We start from the raw sequence: 17,116 nt of genomic DNA, 5'->3' as shown, positions 1-17,116 counted from the left end.
CACTTACCAAGTGAGCAACAACATTCTGCCCCACCTATAACTTTCAAGTTGTCCTCAAGTGTATCTTCATGTAGAGGCCATTGCAATAAGCAAATTTAGAAATCACAAAAGCATGGATTACTGTGGTGAGATCCAGGTTTGAAAAAAAGCCCCAGTTGCCTAAGCAGAAGCAGATGAGAAAAGATGTTCTTTGCAAACACTGCTGCCTAGGATTACAGAGGCTGTTGAGCATCCAAATAACACCCTAAAAATTTAAACCTCTTTGGCAGAGAGTGGCAAAGTGACCTCAATAATGGGGGCATGTTATACCCTCAAGATCCTTCCCTGTACCCCACAAGTATAACCAGAATAAGTTTAGCCGTGGAGTTTTGCATATACAAATAGATGTGTCATGCATTTGGCCAAAATGGGTAAACAAGACTAATCATCATCAAAGTATCTGGGAACATAGTATATAGCTTCTTCTCTTTGATTGTACTGATAAAATCCAAATCTTTTCAGGAATAACTATTATAAACTCTGCATATTGCATGAAATATTTCTCTCTAGCTCTCTTTCTTCCTTCTCTCCCAGCCTGTAGGAAGGATGGCTTGATTAGTTTTATAGGTTAAATGTTTGTTTGTATTGGCATGTAAGAGTGAGCTGCTGTGTTAAGAGCTTATTGAGCTAAAGCTAACGTGGAGAAATTAATTTTCATTTATTTATGAAATTAGGCTAGTTCATGGGTTATGTTTTTCTCTTGCAGGAGTGAGCTCCATAGCCTAGGTCCAGTCCAGTCTCTGGCACTTGTGAGCTTTTGACATTGGTTAAAAGTTTCATTGCTCCAATGGAACATAGCTGTTTCGGGGAGTTATGGTCACAGAGAAAGAGGCAATATTTAAGGGAGCAAGGACTCATCCCATGGATGGCTTTGAATGTCATGATAAGAATCTTAAACTGGACTTTGTTTTTAATGGGGAGCCAGCTCATAGGTAGAGGAGCACTCACATGATGTGTTCAGTCACCTGTGTTGCTAAACAGGCAGGCTGCTGTGTTTTGGACCACCTGGAGTTTTTCAGAGTGTATAGATTCATTCATAGATATAATGCAGTAATCAACTCCAAAGATTATGAATGTCTGGATCACTGTCTCCACATCTGAGTCCAATAGGATAGAATGCAATTGCCTGGCCAGTTGCACGTAGAAGAGAATTATTTTCCCAACACCATGTGTATCTGGACATCCAATGGCATTAAAGAGTCCAAAAAGACTTAACTATCTAAGAGCAGGTGTACTTCATAGCAGAGGATGGTATGGCTGAGGTGACTTCTTCTAAGCACTTTTCTCTTTCTACTAGGATCACTGAATTCATGTTTAGCCAGCTGTTCTTATACAGATGTTCTTTTGACTAGATGTGGAGAAAGGTTGGAGATGGTGCTGAATACGTTTCATGGAAAGGAAATGTAGAACTGGGTATTGTCTTTGAAGATTTGCCTCTATTATGCACTTTCTGGGTACAACATCATTACAGATATTCCTAAAATCTCTCTTCATTCGTACTGTTGCACAGACATAATGCAACCTTCAAATGAAGGAATCAGAAAAGACAACTGCTTGTGGAGTGGAGGGTTTTCTCTGGGGAAGTCTCAAACTATCCTTTGGGGAGGGAGAGAGAGCGAGAGAGAGAGTGTGTGTGTCCGATTAGAGGTGTTTATTCAGATTGTACTGCCCAATGCTTCAGCTGCTTGTCTCTGAATTTGTCGGATTTCTAATGTAATAAATATAAATCTGTTTCTGCTTGACTTCCACAGCTGGTTTTGATCAGGCTCCTATAAAAAGGAAGTTTCAGTTAGCACTGATCCAAACGTATTCTGGAGATATATTTTTATGGCTCCTTGACTAATAGCACTCTTTGTTCGTAGTGGTGTGTGACTCTAAAACAAAACACAGGCAGAATTGTGAGTCATCGCTGCAAGCACTGTACTTTGTTGCAGAGGTCAGGCTCTGCCAAAACCAGAAGAATTAGCTAGCCAAATTGAATTAGCGGCTGAAACACATTAATTTATTCTACATAAATGTTATTGTGGCCCTGTGGGCAAGTACTTAGGTCATAGGCTTTATGAACTATTTGCAGCAAGACAGCTTACCAGTCATAAATCAGCACTAGAACATACCTTTGGAAAGTATTTACAGCTCTTCACTATCCCTCCCCCCATTCTCTAGCCATTGTGAGGCTCACCATTTTGCACATGTTTTGCAATATTTAATACACAAGCAGTGAATTAATGGTTTGTGTAGGCCTATCCGAGGTCTAGTTGAGACACAGCCATCCATTATGCTTGTGGCCCTTTCCACAGGCAGCTGTGTGTTTATCATTCCAGACAGCTCTCAGTGGGTACAGAACTCTGGCTCGGCACCAGCTTTTCGAGTCAATGCAGCTGTGCAGTAAATGGAAACCTTGATGTCTCAAATATACACACAACCAAGCCCTGACAAGGCTGTTTCTCTTCTGGGGAGGAATTAGATCCACTTATGGCTAGATTATTTCTAGAGTAAGAAAAGTAGAAATAAGTGTTTTCTGGCTGCAAATTGTGGCAACTGAGGAAAGATGCCAAGAAAGACTTATGCATAAATGATAGTGTTTAAACTTGTTTTTATGTGTTTGGATGAGTTTCTGCCAAAAATCTGACAGGGCCTCATTGTTGGAACTTTTTCATCGTGAGGCCACTGACTGCACACAGTGAACATTTCACAAATAATGAAATAATTGCATGGCTTTGGTGTTTAAGCAGATGTCAACAAGTGTACACACTCTATTATACCTTGCAACAAGCCAGGTATGAACAGCATTAGTGCAAATTGTGAGGAAAAGTCTTTCTCTAAGGCAGGTACACTCTTTTAACCAAATTTCCTTGACTGTGTGTTCTAACTCAACTCTCTTTGGTTAATGTGAATTATGCTTGACTTTGTACAAGAGGTTTTTTTATTTTATTATTTGGCTTTGTCTAGCTTATTTGGCATTTCCATTCCCTTGCACCACTAACACTGCAGAAGCTGCAACACTGTGTCATGCTGCGCATGCATCTGCCCAGACATTGTGCCACAACAAATGCTTCGTCTTGTTTTCAACTCTAGTACAGACAGCATTTTTATCAGGCATCTCTGATACAGCAGTGCCCAAGGACACTGCAACCCCATTTGAGATTCTAGACTGCAATTTGAACTTTACCCACATTTGCAGGTATAGCTTCTGTGCTGTGGTGGTTCAGGAAAGGCTGATATTGATCATCTGATATAAATGACATTTTTATTTATGTTGAATATTTCAATTAGATCACGAGTATTGTCATGGCATAAAAATATTAATAAAAAACCACGCTAAAATTGTTCATGGAATGTCAGGTAGATAAAGTCTTAAATGTATAAATATTTGATAGTTTAATAACTTTTCACAGTACAGTTTAGCTTTTCATTAGATTCATGAGAGTTACCATGTTTTTACATTTCCAGTAACAGAAAATGTGGAAAGTATTACTTGGTTTTTAACTAATCTTCATTATAAGTGAAAACATTTCTACCACTTAAAAGCTGTGGTGTTCGTCTTAGCTTTGCACAAGGAAAAAATTAGAGTCTGATCCTGCAACCCTTCTATCTTTACTGGGGCCTGCTCCTGCAAAACTACTATTGACTTCAGTAGTGCAGGATCCAGTTCACACTCTGAAGGATTGCAGGACAGGTCTATTAAAACTGCCAGATCTTAATTTATCTGTAAAAATATCTCTTTAAAGAAGGTAAAAACTGATTTGTCTCTTGCAGGGTTAATTTTCAGCAGTGTTAAATCCATGTGTTTCCCATTATACTTGTCTTTGCAAAAAACAAAAAAGAAAGAAAGAAAGAAAAAAAGGCATGACAGAAAGGAAAACCATTACCAGAAAAAAAAATTCTCTTGGTGTCTTAAATGAGTTTCTTCATTTTTAATATATCTCAGCTCACTTTATAAAATCAGAGGCAAAACTATAATATAGAATTGGAGAGGAAATGACTGTGTGTTTCCTAAATGAACATTTAATCAATAAAAGGTATTTACTACATTTCATTAACTGGTTTAAGGAAGTGGAGACATGTATGAAAATTATTCAGAGAGTTGTGTAAAAAGATAGCCAGATAAACAAACCTCCATAATCCACTTATATCTCACAGATGCCATTGGGTTGAAAAGCCTATTAACAAGCTATATGCCTGTCTGTTTGGAGAAGCGGTTAAATCATGAATCTCTGCTCAACACCTGAGGCAGTCTGTTAATAAAGACCTTTAGTAACAGATTTCTGTTCTATTAAGAATGGTCATAAAACAGAATAATTTAAAACTTGTCAATAAATCAAGGCAAAAATGTCAAAACACAAGACGTGTCATCTTCATAAAATTTAGTCAAGTTTACACAGTGGTTACAATTAGGTGGAATATTGCTGGCCGGGTTCAAAAATTGTTTTTGATTTTTTTTTAATTCTTTTAGCACAAGTTACCTGCAGTAGTTTACTACTGTGATGTCCTTTTGTTAGTCAGTAAATTGAGTGATTTCTTTTTTTAAATTAACTAACTTGTTTTCCATCATCTTTTCCAAGAAGATGCCCTGGAAGCTTAGGTTTGTTGTCAGATCCAGGCATCCATAATAAAGACATTTCCAAACGTGGTATGCACAAGGACTAGACCATACAAAAAAAATTGTGGCGGGGAGGGAGGCTTTTATTGACAGTATTCTATGCTTTGGTATATGCTAGCCAGTGTGTGTGGTGACAATGAGGTCTGCAAAAATTGCTGACCTTCTGTGTATCAGATTGGATAGCTTTACACACTGGATTATTCATTATAGCTATAGTTTCTTTTAAAAACAATCCTCCACATTCATCCAGCTAATATATTTTGCTGATTAACTGAATCTCTTGCTTTCAGAATATTTTAGGGATAAAAAATTGATTTTGCAATATTTGACAGTCCTCCTTTTTAAGGTTTAGCATATATATAGCATCAAAGGTGGGCTTTGTTGTTGTGGGGTTTTTCCTTTTGATTGAGATTTAAATTGTTCGCTATATTTGGATTATTTCAGACTTTACAATGGTTTTCACTGAATCCACTATTAGTAATTTTTTGGCAGTTTTGATTTATTGTGTTACATCTGGATTTGATTTACAGTGCTGTTTATACTCTTGCATTCTGCATATTATTTGTGAGTTTTTGTGGTTTGCCATTTTTAAGTGATACTGTGCAAAACATTTGCACTAAACTTGAAACCAGGTGTTTCAGTGGCCAAATAATTCACTCCAAAGTTTACATGAACCTCTGGGCTGACAATATGCAAGACTTCTCCAAATGTATTCTAGTGATTCATGACAATATCTAGGATTTATTTTAAAACAACACTGTCTAGAATTTGGGAAGTATATGTATTATTATTAGGTTTTTAATCACATTTATGTGTATACGTGACATTTTTTTAAATGTACCTGGCCAGGGTTCTCAGCCAACACATTAAAAAAAAAAACCAAAACGCCACTTCTAACTCTTTTGAGCCAATATACCACCTGTGATGCACCAGTTTCCAATTGTGGGGGGTTAAAACAAACACCAATAAATGTGACATCAGGTTCCCTGGACCACCCCTGAATTAAGCGGGATGTTGACAATGTAACACAGCATGGATGAAATGCAAAATCTCTGAGCTGCTAAGTGTCCAGGAATTGTGCAGCTGCTTGAGAAATCAATGTATTTGTTTAGCTCAAAGTGCTAGTAAAGTATTATAGAGATCACTTAATAGAAAAATCATCTCAACCATGGAAACATTGGAGTGAAATATTCTGAACCTTAATAAATTTTAGTATACTTGCATACTTGCTGACAAGGTCACTGAGGGCAAGAAGGGTACTGCAAATATTTTTAATATGCTTATCACTATCACATGACTGCGACCGCTTGTATTATTTCTCTGAAAGGGAACTGATGTTAACTTCAGATTAAAAAGAAAATACTGGCACTTTGATAACTGTGGTGTCTTGCGGTGGTGATTGTTAATGTGGAGCTGAAATCTGTCCTTTTGTAGATGTGCATGCCTTACTGTGAGCTTTGGAGGATGTCTGTATGGCTCAGGGACAATTTGCCATGATTGGTATGCTGCCCTTGCTTTTCTTAACAGGTACACAGAGTCAGAGTCTGAATCTGATCTGCTTACACTGGTTATACTGTGGTGTAACACCATTCATTTCTATGGGGGTGCCTCTGATTTCCCCTGGTGTTAGTGACTTCAGATTCAGGCCCTTAGGGTATTGATAAATTTTCTCCCTGCACCTTTTGTGACACAGATCAAATATAGATATTGCGGGTTTTTTCTGTACTTTTGGCATAACATGATTCTTTGCTTTAGCATTCGTTAACTTAGTGTGTTTCATCCTGTTTTCTTCAAAATAAATACTTAGTGGTCTTTCCTTTACCAGTATTTTACTACATTTTAATAACATTAACTAATGAATTATCAATGAGCAGCAGTAGATGAAAAGTAAAATGATATTTATTCAAGAGAGAACTGTGCACAATAGCTAAACAATGCAAACTTTTAGTATCATGTACATTTCTAAAGAGTAATGTACTTTAGGATTAGCTGTTGGGGGCCTTGAAAATCAGTTGAGTCTAGATTATTTCTCACATACTGGCTGCAAATTACACCCTGCTGGTTGATGCAATGTAACAGAGAGACAGTGTATCAGTTAAATCCTGCCTTTTGGGAAGGCCAAGTGCCACCTTACAGAGAAGAGTTTGTTCGACTCTTGCTCAAGAACTCATCTCTCGATACTGATATCTGAAGACTTAGTGGGGGAGGTTATAGAGCAGGAGTTGGCAACCTTTCAGAAGTGATGTGCCGAGGCTTCATTTATTCACTCTAATTTAAGGTTTCATGTGCCAGTAATACATTTTAACGTTTTTAGAAGGTCGCTTTCTATAAGTCTGTAACATACATAACTAAACTATTGTTGTATGTAAAGTAAATAAGGTTTTAAAAATGTTTAATTCATTTAAAATTAAATTAAAATGCAGAGCCCTCCAGACAGAAGGCCAGGATCAGTGTGAGTGCCAATGAATATCAGCTCACGTGCTGCCTTTGGCACGTGTGCCATAGGTTGCCTACCCCTGTGTAGTGGAGCAGCTCCTCCACTCCAGCAGAAAAAGGGTTAAAGTCATCCCTGGGAGAAGGTTGTGGCTGAGAGCTGCTAAGCTGGGCTGCTTGGGGAAGCGCAGCTGGGCCAAGCCCCAATCAGGCCACAGCTGGCCTGTATAAAAAGGCTAGGAGCCAGAGGCCCAGAAAAAGTCTCTCTCCAGGCTGAGAGAGACAGCAGGGTCTGGCTGCCTGCAGGAAGGGTACTGGAAGTGAAGCAGGGCTGGGGAGAGCCAGAGAAGCAGGCTGGCAACTCCCCAGGCTGCAGGGCCTGGTCCAAGGCCCATAGAGGTACTGGGAGGCAGAGGAAGGCAGCAGGTCCGAACCCTCTTGCCTATGATGAGTGGCTTTTACACTGCAGTCTGCCCCAGGGAGCAGGGGCTTGGTGAGGACTGGCAGTAGCCCAGACTAAGGCAAGATGGGGATTAGAGGGTTGGGGGTTTCCCAGAGAGGGGAGACCCATAGAGACTGGTGGGGGTATTGCCAGGGGGCAGCCCCAGGGGAAAGAGGCACCGGGATCTGGAAGGGACACGGGGCCAGCTACAAACGGGATGCTGGCCTGCAGAGGGCACCCAGGCTGGAAAAGAACAAATGCTCTGAGTCGTCACACGTTTACACCCTGTTATAGAGTGCAGGTGAAATATCTCTGCCGATGTCTGGAATCTTCAGATGTCCTTCACCTTGGTTATCTGATTTTAAACCGAAGAATGGAAAAGAGATGGTATAATTTATTATTAATTGTAGGGCCCAAGTGGTGTGCAAACATAAAGGAGGATGGCACAGTAATCTTAAACATACACCAAAAAGAAAAAGACAAACAACGTAGGAGAAAGTATTACAACACAGAGTAAAGATATTGGGATGGTCACTGGCTACATCTTGATATAGCACCATTTAGAGAGTAGTGTATTTTTTTATTTAAAAAATAATAAAATCTGTAAAAACAGATTCTTTGCCCTATTCTACTCTCTTTGTACTGTTCAGATGGTACAAAGGAAGAACAAACTGCTGAAAAGTCCCTTTCTGGGGATTCTTCCAGTGTGGTGGAGTCCACAGTGGGCATAGACTCATCAGAGTTGGCTCCTAGATCTTTCTCCTCCCAGCCCCCTAGCACGAGGTAAGGAGGGACAATATAACAGTGGGATAATATGGGGAGAGGGAGTGGTCAGAGTGCACTGCACTCCAGCTAGGGTCCTTTGGATATGATAGCTAGCTTGCACAATTAGCACAGTCCCCTCTGCAGACAATAACCAGGGCCATTAGGTCTTACTGCTGCTTAGATGTTGTTGACCTCAAGCTATTGCTGACCTGCTTGTGGTCGATAGTAGGGATGGATAGAATTGTTTCTTTTTTTTGTTGAGAGGACCTAAAGCATGGTGCAAAATAATTGTTCCTCTACCCCAACTGCACTCTCAAGTATCAGTGCTCTTATCCTTCCTGTGAGGCATCTGGGGGAAGATAACAACAGACTGTGGTATCTCCAATACGAAGGTGATATTTGGTTTTACATTTCCATTGCACCTGGCCAATGAGGTTGACTGGCTTACTGAGCGTCTTGCCAGAAGTATGGCTTGGATGAGAACAAAGTGGCCTCATAACATCAATCCAATGTTGCGCTGATAGGCTGAGAGAACAAGGCTGGTGCTGATGACATCAGGTTCTTCAAATGAAGACGTTTGGCCAAGTGTTGTTGTTAAGGTTCACAATCTGGCAGTTCTGTTGGATTTTCAGCTGTTTCTAGATGGCTAGTAGCAGAAGTAGCTACTGGGACTATCTATCATTAAGCTTTTCCAGAACATTACATCCTCTTCTTTTGGATATAGAGTTCATCAAAATGATCCATGTCTTTGTCCCTGGAAGATTAGTTTACTGTAACATGGTCAATGTAGGGTATATTTTAAGGCAACTTGGAAACCTCGTCTGGTTCAGAAAGCTCAGCTCATATTTCCATAATCAAATGGCAAGATATCAATAGGCATTAATAAGTTTCTAACTCCCCGGGTGATTTACTTAGTGAAATCACATACAAAGAAAATCTACTTTTTTTTTATGTGACCGAACGAAATTGACAGCAGATACAGTGTATAGCTAGAAAGGGAAGCATTGAAATGAAATCAGCCAGCACTCAAATGTTTGTCTTTAAATTATTCCTTTCAAAATCAGCAATAATTCAAGTATCCAAAATCAGGTCAAAAGCCAATTTTAAAATGTGGGGACACATTTTTAACTTTTCACATTTCTGTCCCCTCAAACACTCTCCCTTTTTTGAAGATCTGCCAACACAAATGTAAATAGTGTGTGGAAGTAAAGGTATGTTTTACGTGAATTGTCAGGTAAATGATATACTGTAAATAGGAAACAAATAAGTTACAAGCAAGTACAGTGACACACAATGCAGACCTGAAATTTGGATTTTCTTTTTACCTATATCAGGTTTCACTAATGTAACTCATTTGTCAAAATTAATCTGAGAAAAAGTCTAGAAGCATGGACTTTGTAGCTATTTGGCACCTAATTTGAAAGGTGATGCAAACATAGTCTGCCTTGGGCAAATTGTGTGCCCATTCCACGCAGGCAACCCTACATTTCTGTACAAGGTAGGTTTCTGGGGTAAGAAAATCTACTTGGTTTACACTTTTACTGATGTTTTGTCACTGTTCTTCAGCGTACAGATGCCTAATAGGCAGGTGCATTTTTAAAAAACTGAAATTGATAAATTAACAAATACACTGAGGGAGAGGCAGCATTTGCTTTCCTTTAAGAGACTGCCCTCAAATTCCGACTAATTACAGGTCTATTTCAATTGTATCAATGCTAGTAAAATTGTTAGAATATCTCCTTTATAAATCACATAGTGTATTATTTGTTGACATATCCGTTTATTACCATTAGAGAAAATGAGTTTCTGTTTTCCTCGTTCAACCATTACAGCATTAGAATTAAAAGTGACAAATGGCTTCTATAGTGCTATGAATCCAAGGGTCATATGCTGCGGAGCACATGATTTATCCAAGGGTTTTGATCTTGTGAACCATAGTATTTTATTTGCAAAATACTCACTTTGCTTTTCCAATTCACATCTATACTATATGAAATTTTATTTTGATGATAAGTAGAGGTTGGTTTATTATGGAGTGTAACAAGCTAGATATTTTGTAATACATATGTATCACCAGACTATTTGGTGGCTTCTGTTATTTTTACTCCAGTTTCTGATTTACCTCATACAATATATGTGCATCATCATTAATGAACCTTTGCACAAATGACTCTTCTAGGTAGTTCTGAAAACTCTAACCACTACATGTATTTTTAATTTGTACAGATTACTCCTGAAAAGCTCGCTTTGTTAAAACCTTCTTTGCTAACATTGGGCAATCTTTACACAACAGAACTCTGACTCCAATAGATATATTGGCTTCAGTGAGAAATTTGCCAGCATCAGGACTGCAGGACTAGGCACTATATTTTCTATCTTTAGTGTGAATTTAAGATAATCTTTGTGGTTGTTTCTTTTTGAAGTGGACAGCAGTGATTGCAGAATTAATTGCATTATTACAACCTCACTCTTATCAAGCCAGGAATGATTCATTATTAATCAGTTTGTTTAAAACAAAGAGAAAACAGACATTGTTTCCTGGGAATAAGGTTAAAATTGGAGTTACTGGATTCAGGATTACAGTGCTAGATGATAATCACTGGCAACTTCACGTATTTAAGCCTTCATTTGGACTGGGAATTTGATATTGTAAATATTCTGAAGTTTTAAATAAAAAAGTTGAAATAAAATTTGGTTAGAGTGCTGCTATACAATAATTAAACAGTTTATGCAAGGTTAAACTTGTGTTGGCCAGCAATTTATACCATGTTTATACATTATAGTGACTTTATTGTATCTGTCAACAGGTTCCTAAATCAGAATGTAAGTGACATTATTCTTTGATCATCATTGTTCGTTTAGATTAGATATCCCACTTGTAACACATTGCTGTGCTATGCAGAACCAAATAAATCAGCTGGATTTCTGAATTTGAATACTAAATTTTACACTTTTGTCTACTATAATAACTCTTTCATGTAAGTAGAATAGAGAATTATTACATTCTAAGGCAGAAATTAGGGGAGGGCTAAGCAGTCTTTTAATTTACTGTACCAGCTAACATAGCTGGTGTGACTGATTTATCTGATACTCTCAACTTTTGAAAATATAGTGGAGTATTTGGTTATTTATCTGTGCTGCATAGCATCTGCTAAACTGTATTTAAGGGTAAATATTCAGCACAGTGGATTAGTTTCATGTGAATTCCATTAACATGAAGTATATCCTAAGCACTTAAGGCATGATCCAAAGCTCCTTTGGATCGGATCCTAAACTCCAATGCATCATGTTAAAAATCTACTTCTTAATTTATTAGGTGTTTATATTATGTGTGAAATCCTGCATTTGCAGAAACGAAGGCCTCCAACTTGGGTGTAGGATGGGAAATGAGTCACCTGAGCAGCTGAAATCATTACTCACTTGTTGTTTTGGTTGAGAAATTATGGATACTCCTGCTATTCAGATGCCACACTGTGCCTGAGAAGGGGAGCTAGGATTCAACATAAGTCAGCAAGTCCCAGTCACCAATATCCTCTGCCCACACCCTCTTTTCCCTCTTGCATATGAGAGCAGAAGACTGGGGCCTGCAGGACTAGAAAGGAATAACCACACTGTGCAGAAACTTCCACTGGTGCAAATCCTGCCCTGTGGTGCTTCCATTCACACTGGCTAGGCTACACACAATCTCTCTGCAACCCCTTCTATGCCAGGCAAGGCATGATGTAGGATCAGGGCTTTTAAACTGCTGGCTGTGTATGATATGTAAACCTTATAGCATCTTACCTTTGTGTCTCCTTTGAAAATGAGACCTTGCATCTCAATGGGTTTTCTCTTGGTGAGTGATAAAATCTTTGTGAATTGATTTAATTTTTTGTAATTGCTGTGTTGTAAACAATTGGCATTAGAATGGTTTGAGAGTGTCTTCTAACAAAAATGTTAATGTTTTACTAAAGGCTCTTTCAAAAATGCTGGAAATTGCACCCCAAAGCTTCTGTGTTTTTGCAGCATGGCTGTAACTATGGTGACAGTTTCTTTCTTAGTAGTATTCGCCTAGTGTTCCCTAAATTCTGAACAGCATATTAAATCAGATCTGATTAAAGTGGGCTCCGATGATAGAGCAGAAGATTGCTTAAATCCTTCTAATTTGTGACCTATGATTGTGCTCAGTTAAATGTGATATTAAGGTCAAGGTCTAACGTAAAGTCACAGAGAACACCACAAATTCATTACTACATTTTAATTCATGTAGTGACACAGCTGAGAACATGCTCCTTAACCTTTGACCCTTAGCTGTAAAGGAAATCCATTTGTTCTTACTAGGTTATGCAAACCTCTGGAGAGTAGGTTGAAAGGATTGTTAAGAAAATAAAAGGACACAATACTCAGACATCTGTGTAAACAGCTTTTCATTAATATTTTACTCCACAATTAATACAGGTCCAATAAGTAAAATATTTATTTAATAATGACCTTGACCTTTAATATGTATTTAATAATAATTTCTTTAATAATAATCTTTAACAACATAATCTTTAACAATATAATCTTAAATAATATGGATATCACCATTCAGCTATATCGATATAGATATAGCTGCATGGTGACAGCCATATTATCCTGTTCATTTGTGTGTGTATAATAAATTCAGTGTCAAGATGTGTGTGTGCAATGTATATACAGCGTATACAAACACCTGCCCTACTGTGTATACATTGCATATACATGCACAACATCATAATATGGCTGTCAACATGCAACAAATAGTAGAAGCAAAGAAGCAAATCCCACATAATAATAATATAAAATAATATTTGGTAATGTCTCTTTTATGTTAGAATGCTTGGCTACCAGCTGAGACAAATTCATGTTACATACTCACAATTTATTTGGGTCATTGTGTATGTGTTTTTATAAGAAAATAAAAAAAGGTTTTTATTGCTGTGTTGTCTGTAGCTATTCAACTGATACAAATGTTATATATTTGGTCATATCTTTTTCTTTAGCACTGTCAACCGCCTGTCAATCTTCATATTTGCAAAAAAGAAAAAACACCAGCCACCCCACTGTGCTGAGTGTGACTGCATTGTAATGCCAGAGGACCAAGAGACAGGTGATGGTTTATGATAGAAATAAATCTTTTATGAGAGCAAACTTGGGAGAATTGCATGCTTTTGTAAGGGATATATCTCTGCACAGTTATCACTGACAGTCTTCTCAAATGCATCAATTCGATAAGGCAGAGTTTTTATTGCATCTAATCATGTACTGAGGCGTGAAAAAAATGATAGGGTGCATATTTTCTGTATATAATTTTTTTAAAGTACTGCATTCATTAAAAGAAGGTTAAATTGGTCTCCCACATTTTATGGTACAATTTTTAGTGTTACATAGCACGCAACATTGATCACTCAGTGCATTAGCTTATTATTGCATTCTGAAATGAGACAGTTGTTCTTGTAAAAGATGTTATTTCAAATGAGAAAAAAACATATAATCTAATTTTGTCTCTTCAAAATGTAAATATATGAAAGATGCAGCATCTCTATATATACAGCATGTTCAGTACACACAATGTAAATAGATTATATAATCATTGTACTATAGAGGACATTATTATTCTCAGAATATGTATAAACAGAATAATGACTTCCAGAAGATAGGTATAAACAAAAGGCTGCACATATTACTGCCAGGCAGAAATCAGCTGATGGTTTTTACTATGAACCACTCTTAAAATAAATGTTTTGAGTTTGTTTCTTGTGACATCACCCCCATTAGAATTCCATTTTCACAATTAAATAATTCACAGTCTAGCACATTGAGATTATGCAAATAATTGATGATAATATTCACACACAAAACCACCAATCCACACTTTTGTTTGTGAAAAATCTGCCAAAGGTGAAAGTTACTCCCCAAACCCATATTGTCTAATGAACTAAAAAAGGAGGGGTTGAGTTCTAGTCTTCCCTCTGCTCCATCTGACTTTTATAATATTTTGCAGCTATTGTGCATAGCACTTTGCATGTATTTAGCTGGTAAATACCATTACTAACATTCCATATTTACAGATGAGGAAACTGAAGTCAGAAAAGTTAAATATTTGCTCAAGAAACAGCACTGGCAAGTCAGTATCAGAACTGCAATGTAACAATAGGACAGATAAATCTAAGTTTCTTGGCTTATTGAATTTTTTCTGTAGTTGTTCATGAATACTAAGGCTTCTTCCCTAGCAATATACTTAATTATTGTACATTATAGTCTAAATTGTGACCACCAGCTCAGGGCATGTGGCAGAGTCTGGTCCCTGGTATTCCTTTGCTCTGTAGGGGGACAAGCTACCCCAGCCCTATACTTGGGCACATTACTTTCCCTGGCATGCCAATTTAGCTACACTTGTTGGCATGTTGGGAATGGTGGTTTCTATGGCTCCACCCATTCCTAGTCCACATGCACATAGGGTGACCAGATGCAGTCCTGATATTTGGGGCTTTTTTTTATATGGGCTCCTATTACCTCCCCCCCCCCCCCCCGCGCCACATCCTGATTTTTCACACTTAATAGCTGGTCACCCTACATGCACATGAAGAAAAGCAGACTCATAGAGGCTACAGTCCCATACTTGCTGCCACCAGTGACATGAGCACAGGCGAGCACCTCACTTTTATATACTCCTTGCACAGGCATGCAGGAAGGGTCGCAATCTAGGCCTCTTGACAGCAGATTTAGATTTTGAATGATTCCATCCACCATGCTGCCCAAACAAAAAAAAAATACTCATATATTATTTTGCCAAACAATTCCCATTGTTAGGTATTAACCTTTCATTTCCATTTAGTTTGCAGCCTGTTCAGTTCAATCACACCTCTTGTCCATTGTGTTCAGTCCTATGGATATTGCCTCTCTCTGTCCATGCATGGAGATCAGTGAAGACTTGCATATTTTTGTACAAATATAGTAGATTTCCACAGAGATGCCCTTATCTATTCTGCTTTTCTCTATGTCCTCCTGTGAGGTGAGTTATCTAAGTTGATAACCAGCTCAACTTACAAAAAAAACCAAAGTCCGTTTTGTCATGTTTTGTTTATTTATATATTTATTTTTGAATTTGTTATTCTCTGATCCCATCTGGGAACCAGCACAAAGTGTCTCTTTCCAAACTCCCACTCTAGGAATGTTCTGTGATGTTGAAGTGTAGGATGTACTAATGTGAAGCACAGAGCTAGCCTGCACTGCAGTCGTTTCATCTCCTGCCAAGAGTGTAGACATATGCAATGGATGAACATCAAAGTTAATATATAGATCTAGTTCAGATTAGTGTTCAGGGGTTTGGATGATTATCCAAATGATTCAGATACTTTTCCAAATATAATTAAAAGTAAATGACACTTGTCAAAAGAATACATTTTCTGATTAATTCCTTTGCTCTTCCATTACATTTTATTGTTTGTTCATTTAGGCCACGATTTTGGAAAGTGTTTATGCACATACATAACTTTAAGCACAAGAAAAGTTTTATTGACCTCAGTAGGACTATTCATGTGCTTCAAGTTACACGTGTGTTTAAATGCTTTGCTGGATTTTGGCCTTGAAACCATTCCCCAAAACAAGTCTATTTTTGTTGTTTTATGTTGAGCAGTCTCATTTGAGCCCTGCATCTTTGAGGTACTGAGCATCCTCAACTCCCATTGACACAATAGGATGTGAAGCCATTCCACACCACCTCCCATTCTTGTTTGTTATTTGTGTAGCACCCACAATATTCTATGTGCTTTAGAACCATATAAAAAGGCCACTTCCCTGCCCCCCAAAGAACTTACAAGCTCAGAGGCTGTTCACATTGTGGCAGCAAGTGTAGTTAGAGGAACCTGTAAAAACAAAAGGGAAGCATGACAGGAAAACAGATGAGCAATGAAGTAAGCCATGTGTCTTGTAGTTCCATGACCTGTACCTGATTTTTAATTAACATATTCACTTTATTTAAAAAACCAACCAACCAAACAACAACAAAACTGTGGAGGCTGAGGATTTAAAGGCCTTCTTGAAGAAGTGTATATTGGTGAAGGATTTCAATATGGAAACAGTGGAGATGTGTCAAATGGGGCAGGGAGAGGGTTGTACCTGTGCAGTATGAGGGAAGAACAAGGGAACTGAGAGAAGATACGGGCAGCAAGGTGGGTGGGTGGGTGGGTGCCAGAGGGACTGTGTGTTGGGCCTCAAAAGCGAAGGTGAGAATGATCAATTGGACATAAAGGATGAAGGGCAATTAGTGAAGGGATTTGAAGAGGGGCTGGACATGGTGAGTAGATGATCTTAATTCAAGTGGTTTAGACCGGTTGAGAGGGGCAAAAGGGGTACACAGAAGGCCCAGAGGAGGAGGAGAAGTACAGATGAGCGATAATCAGGGTCTGTACAAGAGTTTTGATGATGGGGATTGTGGTATTGAGAACTGTGTCTAAGTGATTTAGTTTCTCAGACAAGAAGTCTGGGGAAGGGGTGCTGCAGAAGCCCATGTTGTGTTATGTATAGGCAGTTGAGAACTGCATCACCAAACAAGGAGGATCTCTTTCAAGCACCTAGGGCCCGAAGTGATTGCTGAACACATGGATAGAGAGAATGTGAGCAGAAATGGCAGGATTTAGTGATTGCATCAATGTCAGCAGAAGAGAGAAAAGTCCAAAATTAAACTGATGCTCTGAGACCAGGGGAACAAGGAAGATGGTGGAACTGCCATCTGTGATAGCGGAACAGAAAGAGAAAAGATGAGTTCACTTTTGGACATCCTGGAAGAAATGTAAGAGAAGGAATCAATGAGTCTCAATGGAGGGTCTCAACTG

The sequence above is a fragment of the Mauremys mutica genome, chromosome 6, assembly GCF_020497125.1.
Source record: "Mauremys mutica isolate MM-2020 ecotype Southern chromosome 6, ASM2049712v1, whole genome shotgun sequence".
Taxonomy (NCBI): Eukaryota; Metazoa; Chordata; order Testudines; family Geoemydidae; genus Mauremys; species Mauremys mutica.
This window is presented reverse-complemented; position numbering follows the sequence as displayed.